We start from the raw sequence: 12,073 nt of genomic DNA, 5'->3' as shown, positions 1-12,073 counted from the left end.
GATAGGATAAGCATATAGTTATATTTAACTAGCTGTGCCCCGCGGTTTTACCCGCGTTGCTCCGCTCCTGTTGGTCTTAGCGTGATGATATATAGCCTATAGCCTTCCTCGATAAATGGGCTATCTAACACCGAAAGAATTTTTCAAATCGGACCAGTAGTTGCTGAGATTAGCGCGTTCAAACAAACAAACTCTTCAGCTTTATTATATTAGTATAGATTAAATTCATTTCATTTCATTACATTTCCACACTATAATAATTATACTCAATCTCAAACATTTATATATTCAATTAGACTTCTCTTAGAAGCACTTTCGAATCGACATTACATATTTTTAACATTTACCACCGATTCTGAAAGCAGTATCTATGGAGAAGAACCGGCAAGAACCTCCATAGTTGCTCTTTATAAATATCTATAATACCTTTTAAAAATTTACAATAGGTGTACCGGAGACTCCGTGAAAATTTGTCATTCCATAACAATAATTTAGACAAAAGGACAATTTTTATTGCCGACTTAGGTATGTGATAACAGATAAGCTTTTGCCTCCACACGAAAAGATAACCAAAACAATAAGCACTATCCAACAATTAATAACAACAGCAAATCAAATATTTATTAAAATAGATCCCTTCGTTTAAGGGAGGGTATTCAAAACATTTAATTAACATCAACCCTTCACACCCCTGCGTGTCGCGTGCTATGGAATTCCTTATAATTGTCGGTGCATTCTTTAATGTGTAACTTGTATAAATAATTTCTTTGTCCCCTTCTACTAACAGTTTATTACTCTTTTATGCCCTCTTCCGGAATGCTGCTTCTTATTTCAATTGGTGCAATAGTTTTATGAGGAGTGGACAAATACACTGAATGCCGTAGCGTTTTAATAATTAATTAATAAATATTTCCTAGAAATTTCTGGAAAATTCTTTCTGTATATTGATTATTAGCCACAAACCTGACTTTCTTTCAACATATTTAGCTACAAAATCTATTAACATAATATAGACAAAAAATAAGAATATACAGGAAGAAATTTGCCAAAACAATGGCTTTAACCTAACTTTAATATAGTTAGTACGTAGGTAATGGTTAGACCAATGCCAATATTAGCTCAATACTTTCAATCTACTTGACTAAAAAGAACATGGTATAAGTGAATATTAATGATGGATCGGAAATTGCAGACGCCTGCACTTGGTAAGCCTGTAACTTGTATAAATTAAATTCAAGCAGACTCAGCGCTCGTAAGCGCTTTTAGCCTATTAATTCGATCCTTAGTTCTGAGATATAACTAATACGTATAATTAATTTATGGTGCTAGATGCATTTTGTGACAAAATCCTGCTTGTAGTAAGTTTATATATGTACTTATATCCGAAACTACCTGGTATATTTAGCAAGTTTTGCTACATCGAGAATGACAGTCTGAATGAAGATAGAGCAAGAGCTTTCACGCTTTACGAAACGAATATAAATTAACTGATTATAATTTTTCATATACAATGTAACCATAAAAATCTCTCTTCACATAAACATTAAAAAACTACGTATACAAGTTTTAACCATTAATCGGTCGTATAAAGTAACAACAACTTTTAAACTATGTGTAAAAAGAAAAGTTTTAACGTTAAATTGGTTGTATAAAGCAGCAACAACGTTAAAACATAACAACTGCGTATGTTAATTATTTCACAAAGTTCCCATTCAGCCTGAAGCTAAGTGCAGGTAACAGGTAAACGGCTAACTGACTTGCACGAAAGTTAGATTGGTAAAGTTAGGAAGTGCTTACAAACGCATACATAGCCGAGTAATTACGAGCTACGGCAAGGAAGGGTGGCCAAGCCCATAGATAATAGACAGAGGTCACAGAGGACACAGATTAAAAATAAGCCGCGACAATATGCTAGTTCTTGTTTATACTCTGTGGCATTTCCCGCGCTATTGAGAAGCGGGTGGAATTAAAAATTAATTGATATCGTGATGATATGTTCACACAATGCCGAAAACTAATTTAAAAGTCCTTAAGCTTATAAGCTTATGAACCGATTAAGATAAAATTCAATATTTAAACGAATAGGCCTTGTACCAGCTGAAGTCTCTCACAAACTTACGAACCTTATAATCATCATCCGTTATAAGTTTTTAATCAGTAAAACCAAGACATATTTCGCAACCCCAACGAAGCCAATGAGATCGTGGACCACGTCACAATATAATATGATACAAATGACATAAAGTACGGCACAATAGGAGCCCCAGTCACGAAGAACACTCGAACCCTAAAATTATTATTATGATAGCTCTGTTTCAGACGTGCTATGCATTATTCATTTTCCCTTTTCGCTCATCCAGTATTTGTATCATTTTTTATTATTCTCCATGAGAATATCCTAATATGAGCAATATAGAGAAGATAGAGTACATTAAATAGACCTATGAGACCTATAGGTATATATTGTGTTTTTCAACCAAATTCAAAAAACGGAAGAGATTCTCAAATCGACTGCATTTTTTTTTTTGGTTTCTTTTATTTTATTACAAGAACAATTTTTGACAATTATTTTTATTTGAAAGCTGATGCCTCCTATGTCACTGTAGCTCTTTGAGGACGGTTTATTTGTTTTTGTTTTTTTTTTATACTTAGTTTTTTTACATTTCGTTAAATAGTGAGAAACATGGCGGATACAGATAGACTTTAATAAAATTACGGTAAATCTCTTGATACATTATATTCAGAGTTTAAAAAAATTGTAAACATTTATCATTCCTCACCAATACTGTAAAGCATATGTTTACAAAATCAAGTAACCTTCGTAGGCTCCCAAATTGAATACGGCAAGTCTAGACGCGCTCATGTTATTCCTGTCACGTACCTGCGGTCACGTACTACAAGTAATAACCCCTTTGTATTGACTGCGAAGGTTTTTCTATAGAGGGGGTCAAGACGTGTTGGAGATATTGGCAGCCCATGTCCCCCTGATGGGACACTATTTTATTAGGGATTTATTAACTCGATGTCCATTTCGAGTGATTCAGCAACCTACCTACCTATAGAATTTTTGGTAACATCTCGGTTAAACTAAATTATAGAACGGAAAAACATGAGGTAGAATATATATACATAATAATAATTGAATGTACATAGAGACAATCTTAACTTGATAGTAAAAATAAAGTCGTTGCCGCTGTCTATCCGTCCCTATATTATATGCTTAAATCTTTAAAACTTTCGGATTTTGATGCGATTTTTTAAAGGATAAAGTGATTCTCGAGGAAGGTTTTTGTGTGAAGGGCGAAGCGCGCAGGTGGAAAACTATAAGTAGGTACCTATAGCATAAATTAAAAAAAGAAATCATTTATATTTATTTCATCGATTTTTTAAGAATGTAAAGCACCAAATTGTAACTCATTAGCCTAGGATTATTGTTCATAACACTACTAAAAAAAACACGAAATATAGACAACAAAGAGAACAATAATAAATTATTTGTATCCGGACTGCAGATATAATGGATGGACTATAAGAGTCAGGATGAACTCCAGTTATTTTTCTTGTATGTTCAAATCCCCGAAAAATTACCTTTCAGCTGTATTCTGAGAAGGGTTTCTTAACTTAGATATGTATTACTCATAATATGAGGATGAATGCTTTTTCTTTGTTTTCTACGAAGATTTCTACGTATAATTGTACCTGGAAATTCATATTTATAAACAGGTACCTATCTATATCTACATCAACCGCTTTAAATATTCATATTGGTACTTTTCATGACATCTAGTACCTACTCTTACATAAAGTATTCGCGGGCACCAATTTTCCTTTAAAGGAAAGCTACAAATTACAACGAATACATTATTTTTTTTCCATCTTTTCCATATTCTAAAAATATTTACAATTTTATACATTTCGGCAAATTCAATTATTGATAATTGATATACCAATCTCTCTAATCTCAATACTCGCAGTCATTCCAAAGTTTTACAGGATCAAGAGTTGTATAACGAAAGGCCATTTCTATTGTCTCCAAACCGACAAAAGGACTAGACAAATTATATTTTCAACAAGGCTAAATATACAAGAGGAATTAGATCGAAAGTTCAATTGGCAAGGCTCCTTCTATTCTGGGAAGATGCTGTCACGAGTTTCAGATGCCACCTGTGAATAATGTCTATCCTGGTCTATTTTGAATTGCTTTATCTATTGTCACAGGTTATAAACGGTTTTGTTGTTCTATAATTGATGTTAAAATATATGATCAACCACATAAAAAGCAGTAGTAAAATTAAGTCAAAAAGTTCTAAAGACAACGGTTTACAAGTTCTTTCAATCTTAAGTAACGTTTCATTTTGATGAATGTTAACGTGTAACAAATAAATATCTTCAAACAATCTTGTATAAAATTTAAGTTTTAAACAGATTCTTAAATCAAGACTAGCGCTTTTGTTGTTAAACATCTAAACTAAAATAAATGAAAACCCCGCTAAATAATATCTCTAGTCATAGAACATTTAGAGACCATTCAGTAAAGTTACAAAATCGTGATTAAGATTGAAATATTTACATTTTAAACAAAGCATTATGCTAAATGAACGAAATAGGAGTGTAAAATAAACGATCTCCAAGCTTGCAGATAAGAAAGGGGGACGAGATAATTGGGCCCTCTATCTGGGCATTGTTCTCTTTGAAACAACCAGAAAACATTATAAATGAGCCTTATCTTGCATTATATTTTTGGCAAGGCAACATTTCACTAACATTTTACTGGCATAAGTCGAAGAAGTCTTGCCCTAAAAGTTCTAGGAGGTATAAAGCTTCAATATATGTTTTTTTTTTAATATGTCGTCTAGTCAGCTTGGACCACAGCTAGCATGGTCACGTTTTTATAAAATTGTTGTCCATGTCAAAGAACGGCAAAACAAATATACAACTTTATAATACAGGTATATTTTCGTTGAGCTCCGTGAGGATTAAACAGTAATTTGGTTGTTATTTTTTTGTAGTATAGTTTATATAGTTTTCTTTACACTTTATTATAATGCGCTATCTGCAATTTCTTCTACTCAATTGATAATTGAATTTATAACAATTTATACCTATCCTAAGCCTACCTAAGCAAATCGCTTTAAAAAATATCAAAATAAAGGAGTTATTAATTTGGAATCAGCAAAAGATCCCATTTAGGATTCAATACCCATAAAGCCCCTCGTTGATTTGAAGGCAATATCAACTTCAAGTGACAAGAGGGATGAGTGGGATTCCATATATTTATGGGATTCGTGTCGAGAATGGACACTTATAGCTTTTTTACGCTTTTCCATTCCTGCACTTTTCGCTGTTTATTCCACTTTATACGAGTCTAATAGAAATTGGAAATCTTTTGTAAGATGCTGCTTTAGACTTGATGTCTTCACTCGACAGTGTATAGATAATATCATTTTATATATTCATCACTTTAATTTAAAATTAGGTAATTTGAAAATTATGTTACTAGTTTCGTGAATAAATTCTGGATAAATTTGTATTAATAAACTTTGGTAAACTTATTAGCGTGTATCTCATATATTAGATTATTTCATTACCTACTTTAATTTGTATCTATATTATTTTAACGCTCGATCAGAAGATATAAATGCGCTTTGATCTTGTTCACTTTGAGCTTGAATTATCATTATGAGATCATTTGTTTCGAAAGTTTAATTTTCTTGTTAGTAGATTTACAGTAGATACTTATTTTAATATTTTTAATTACAACATTATTATGATACACGAGAGAAAACTAAGCAACTGAATCCATTTATTGACACTATGGCCATCCAACCCACCACCTTGTCACTAACCACTGTTTCAAACTGCTTATTTCTTAGGCTTATTAATATTTTATATCACAAGAACTCTCTCTTCTATACCCTACAAAATATTTTATATTCAGTAAGAAATATTCTGAAAGTAGTGTGAAATGTGAATATAATCACAATGTTATTTCCCCTTCAAGGATACACATAATAATATAGCAGTCGTCTAAGGATGAAATAATGCTATGGGAGGGCCGCGTGACGCGCTCAATCCAATTTTTAATAAACTCAGTCTGTTTGCTCGTAGGGTGTGTTTTGTTTTAGAATATTCTGGACTTTTGATAATTTTGTTTTTATAAGATTTTTATACAATGTAATATGTACCTAATCATAGGCGGACATATATTAATATTGGTTAGCGGAGAAAAATAGTAACTACAAAGCTTTGATGAATCAATTTTACATTTAATAAGATTTTAATACTCGGTTAAAACAGACATCGTTATCCAGCTTTTCTAAAGGAATGTTTTTCATTGTTTTAGCGTTTTGATGATTTCTTCCATTATTTAGATTGAAAATATACAATTTGATTACAATATAGGTAATGTGTTTTTGTAAAACAAGACGACGTCAATCTAAGTAGGTAGGTATTCAGGAAGTTATGTTTTGTCATGAAAAGAATTCATAGAATTTATAGAAGGGTGCTTACCCTTCTATAAATTTAAACCTTTTGTCTTACTATGAGTAAAGTCATTGTCGCGGCCATGGACGTATAAAAAAAGACGGACGCCATATTACGAACAAACAACGTGAAGCCACCATAGTAAGCTAGCGATCGTGTAAAGACAATAAACACGCACACACTCTCACCATAGTAAGCTAGTCGGCCGCCATTACGTCGTGAACTACCGACTGATTAACTGCGTCACTGTTTCACAAAAATATTTAAAATGCCGTCTTGCGTGGTTAAATGGTGTCGCAACAGTACAATTTTAAATAACAAAACACAAGGGATTACATTCCACAGGGAAGCAAGTTATTTCTTTTATGTTTTAATGACAAAATTATTACGGCAAAATTTATAGAAAAAAATACAGCCGCCATTGTCAACAGGACAGCTGTTGCCATGGCAACATGGCACACACACATGGATGTTTCGCCGCCATTACTAGGCTTCACTCAATGTTTAGGCGATATACCGTCCGTCTTTTTTTATACGTCCATGGTCGCGGCTATCAAATTTACAGTAAAAATCATTTAAAAACCGTCTAGATATTTGTATATTTGTAATCAAAATCGTTTTAATTACATTTACCATATTATTTTATAACAAATAGGAGCAATCCCAAAGCCTGGCCACAGCAAAGCTCCCCTTCGAAAACATTGTTATTGTTTACATTTCTAGTGGATTATCCGCGAATGTATCACTACTTTACCAGCGCGCTTTACGCTTCCATTTGACAGCGCGCCAAAACCATACTATGAAGTATGAACTATACTTTATGGTTTATGTATTGCCAGTTAGCAATTTTCCACTAAAAAGGTAATGCTATATATTAAATTTCTGTTAGCATAAATCTTAGTGTTACTGTCTTTGGTTACTGTGGTGTTACCTTTTATGAATTGGTTTGGCAACCAATTACCTATATCAAATTTCATACAGATACGATCAGCCGTTTCTGCGGAATAAATATGATAAAAAAACCACCTTTTCCAAATAAAAAAAGATTAAATTCCTGTAATCGTGAAATACCACAAAAATTTTGAATTCAAACGTGCAATTAAAATAAAAAATTCACACGTGTGATACAATAGCCATCACGCGACATTTAAATTTTACTCATAACGCACCTAAAGAAGTTTCACTTCAATATATGTATGTATTACAAATATCGTAAATGCTCTGACGCAGGCAATAAACTACCTACTATAGCTCGGGGGCAGATTATAATGTGAAAAATATCACTGTTGCATATTGTATCTGCGGGGAATATTTTATTCCAGAACTGAATTTGATTTTGGAAATAGCTTGAAAGAGGAGATATTTTCGTCTGTTAATGTTTAACAGATGAACATAGAACCTACTGGAACCTACCTACTCCATGTTTTTGGAAATCGGTTGTAATATTATAACTTATTTTCTATTTAATACTTAGATAATATACAATATTTTGAAGCTATAACAACAACATTTATTAAAGCTTTTTGCCTAAATCATATATTTTCACATATCCTCTCTGTAACATTTCAGCCATATTTGTAGGAATCCTTTTCGCGCGCTAGTCATTTAGGGTTGGCAAATAGCGGTTCAAATTACCCCATTCCACTGAATACGTTCTCGGCTCCGTTTCAACTTAAATTTGCATAGGTTTACGTAATCTGACCTCTTGTTATCTTCAGTAATTCCTCAAAGCAATTATTGTTATTATAGCAATCTCCGGAACAACCTTAATAATTGTTCTTGTGAAGACTCTTCTTTAATATAAATTCGCTCAAAATTATTCACTCATTACGTAGTTTTGTTTTCTTATCCATATTATATTATTTTACGCGTCGCATAGACATTATTTTTAACACAGAAATAATATTTTATTTTGCATCTCGTTGTAATAACTAATCTTTAATTTTAAATACGTTATATTTACAGGAAAAATAAGTAATTCGAAGTAAGCCTCTTGGTATGGATTCTGTGGTTTGGAACCTAATGCAAATGGTTGACATATCTGTAAAACCACTCTTAATCCTTAGGGCGCTTGTGCACTACAAGGAATTTTACTGTCCGGCATTCCGATTTTTTACGGTCCGGTGTGGCATGAAAAAACCGATGAATTGCTTGTGCACCTGTCCGTCTTTACTCGGATCAGTGCGGTACAGTTCAAGGAAGTTTGGCGGTATAATGCTATCATAAATGATTGTTTTTGTATTTTACAAGAAACGAGTAAAAAATATAGAAGGTGAAATATTATATTACTTCATTATAATAAAAAGTAAAGTTCCGTAAGAGATTTAAAATGCGTGTTTCACTTATTTATTTTAATCGGCGACGAGGAGCTAATTAAGCTATTCCCACTTGAACTTTAACTTACCAACACTTACTTAGATAATAATTATAGGTCAATGCTTGGTCAATGTATATAAAATAACAATACCGACTTCTCAAATCTCATTGCCAACTAAAAGAAAGTAAAACAAGAGCTTGCTTTTAATTGGCATATGCAGTAAAAACAGTAAAATCCAAGCAAGTGGGCATTCGAAAACAATTATACCTACAGCGACTCGTAGACACAAAAAACCATCCGGAATAGGGAAAAGTAAAATGTCGGACAGTAAAATTACGTATAGTGCACAAGCTAGTATTAGATTAATGGCGTGCCATACCGGACCGTAAAAAATCGGAATGCCGGACCGTAAAATTCCTTGTAGTGGACAAACGCCCTTTAGGGCGTTTGTCCACTACAAGGAATTTACAATTCAAGGAATTCCGGTATGGCACGCCATTAATCTAATACTAGCTTGTGCACTATACGTAATTTTACTGTCCGACATTTTACTTTTCCCTATTCCGGATGGTTTTTTGTGTCTACGAGTCGCTGTAGGTATAATTGTTTTCGAATGCCCACTTGCTTGGATTTTACTGTTTTTACTGCATATGCCAATTAAAAGCAAGCTCTTGTTTTACTTTCTTTTAGTTGGCAATGAGATTTGAGAAGTCGGTATTGTTATTTTATATACATTGACCAAGCATTGACCTATAATTATTATCTAAGTAAGTGTTGGTAAGTTAAAGTTCAAGTGGGAATAGCTTAATTAGCTCCTCGTCGCCGATTAAAATAAATAAGTGAAACACGCATTTTAAATCTCTTACGGAACTTTACTTTTTATTATAATGAAGTAATATAATATTTCACCTTCTATATTTTTTACTCGTTTCTTGTAAAATACAAAAACAATCATTTATGATAGCATTATACCGCCAAACTTCCTTGAACTGTACCGCACTGATCCGAGTAAAGACGGACAGGTGCACAAGCAATTCATCGGTTTTTTCATGCCACACCGGACCGTAAAAAATCGGAATGCCGGACAGTAAAATTCCTTGTAGTGCACAAGCGCCCTACTCTGGCATTTGACCAATGTACACGGATGAGAGAAATATTCTTCTTGCGTATATTGATAACATATTATTTATCCCAATTGCATTTATCACCCTTGGAATGTTCATATTTTTAACAAACACTTAAAGTGCATGAATTCGATTTTTAATGCACTTTTATAATATTTATATATTTCTGCACACATAAAACATAATCCTATTGTAATGTTTGAAATTATTAACATGTCACCATCCCTCGAAAGAATAAGAAGAAATTAGAGGAAAACCTTTGTTCCTCAAACAACAACAAACTGAGTAGGTAGTAGGTACATAAAAAAAAGAAAAAATTCGAGAAGAATCAACTCAGTTTGGGATTATATTGTCTTTAGGCATTATTTTAAATGTTAATAACGCATATTTAAAACTTTATATCTCCTTGTTCCTCCGTTGTCCAATACCGAGCAATTTGGCAGTGTGCTAAATAGGGCAATGGTTCGCGCCAGGACGTCTTATCTACTATCATACAAATTGGCGCGAACCGCTATTCCCGTATAAATTTATTGCACAGATAACATCAAAATTTCGACTGACATTTTCAGTGGGTGATGCAAATAGTCTATGCTCATAAATAATTGAATATATGTATTATCTTTAACTTTCTATTTCTATAAATTATAATAAATAGGATGTGTTCATAACAATAATGATAGCATTTTTTAGAGATATCTGATCTAAATTTTTTTTGTTAATTCGTAAACGATTTGGTTTTTGCGCTTCTAATTTTTAAATAGAAATGTAAAAAGAATATATCCACAAATATATCGAATACACCTTAAAATAGCAATAATTACTAGAAGCGCAAGTTTATAACTATTAAAAGCTTAATGATATAAAGATGAAGAATTTGTTAGTTTATTAGAACGCGCAAACTTCAGAAACTCCTGGCCCGATTAAAAAAAATATTATTCGTTCACCTTAATATGCGATCACTGAGTGCTTTAAGCCGGAGCGGACCGCTACTGTTAGTACCTACTTCAAATAAAACAAAACTTAAGATTTAAATCTTTATTTATATAAAATTAAACATTACAATAAACAAGGCACAAATCATCACACAGCAACATTCCACAATTACTTCTAAACTAAACTTTAAATATATCAATGTCCTAATTATAATACGAAACTATCTACAGAACAAAAACACTTTGTTGATACTTTTTTATAAATGTTTCATCCCATAAGTATGGGGAAATATTATAATTTCAATTTTCATAATCTTAATAATGTTGATTGCTGGGGCTCTAATTTATTCACAAAGTCATTAGGATAGCTACATAATATGTATACTTTTTGGAATTAATTAGTCTATATTATATAAAACCCTGAACAGTTTCAGTGTGATTTTATTTAAATTATAATATTATAAATCTAATGCTCCAATTTTTTTAAGAGTTATAATATACAAATAATTGTTTTTTTTAAGAAAGGAATCGGTTTTTACAAATTAATGTTAGAGCTAGCGCGCACGAGCAACTTTGTCTCCGCAACTATTTTGTCTCTCCACCCCTAAAGGGCGTTTGTCCACTACAAGGAATTTTACGGTCCGGCATTCCGATTTTTTACGGTCCGGTATGGCACGCCATTAATCTAATACTAGCTTGTGCACTATACGTAATTTTACTGTCCGACATTTTACTTTTCCCTATTCCGGATGGTTTTTTGTGTCTACGAGTCGCTGTAGGTATAATTGTTTTCGAATGCCCACTTGCTTGGATTTTACTGTTTTTACTGCATATGCCAATTAAAAGCAAGCTCTTGTTTTACTTTCTTTTAGTTGGCAATGAGATTTGAGAAGTCGGTATTGTTATTTTATATACATTGACCAAGCATTGACCTATAATTATTATCTAAGTAAGTGTTGGTAAGTTAAAGTTCAAGTGGGAATAGCTTTAGCTCCTCGTCACCGATTAAAATAAATAAGTGAAACACGCATTTTAAATCTCTTACGGAACTTTACTTTTTATTATAACGAAGTAATATAATATTTCACCTTCTATATTTTTTACTAAAATGCAAAAACAATCATTTATGATAGCATTATACCGCCAAACTTCCTTGAACTGCACCGCACTGATCCGAGTAAAGACGGACAGGTGCACAAGCAATTCATCGGTTTTTT

The sequence above is a fragment of the Colias philodice genome, chromosome 12 (genome assembly GCF_061535455.1).
Source record: "Colias philodice isolate Cphi_HAF_F1 chromosome 12, ilColPhil1 Martin Lab GWU primary, whole genome shotgun sequence".
NCBI lineage: Eukaryota > Metazoa > Arthropoda > Insecta > Lepidoptera > Pieridae > Colias > Colias philodice.
Note: the sequence above shows the minus strand (reverse complement) of the source record.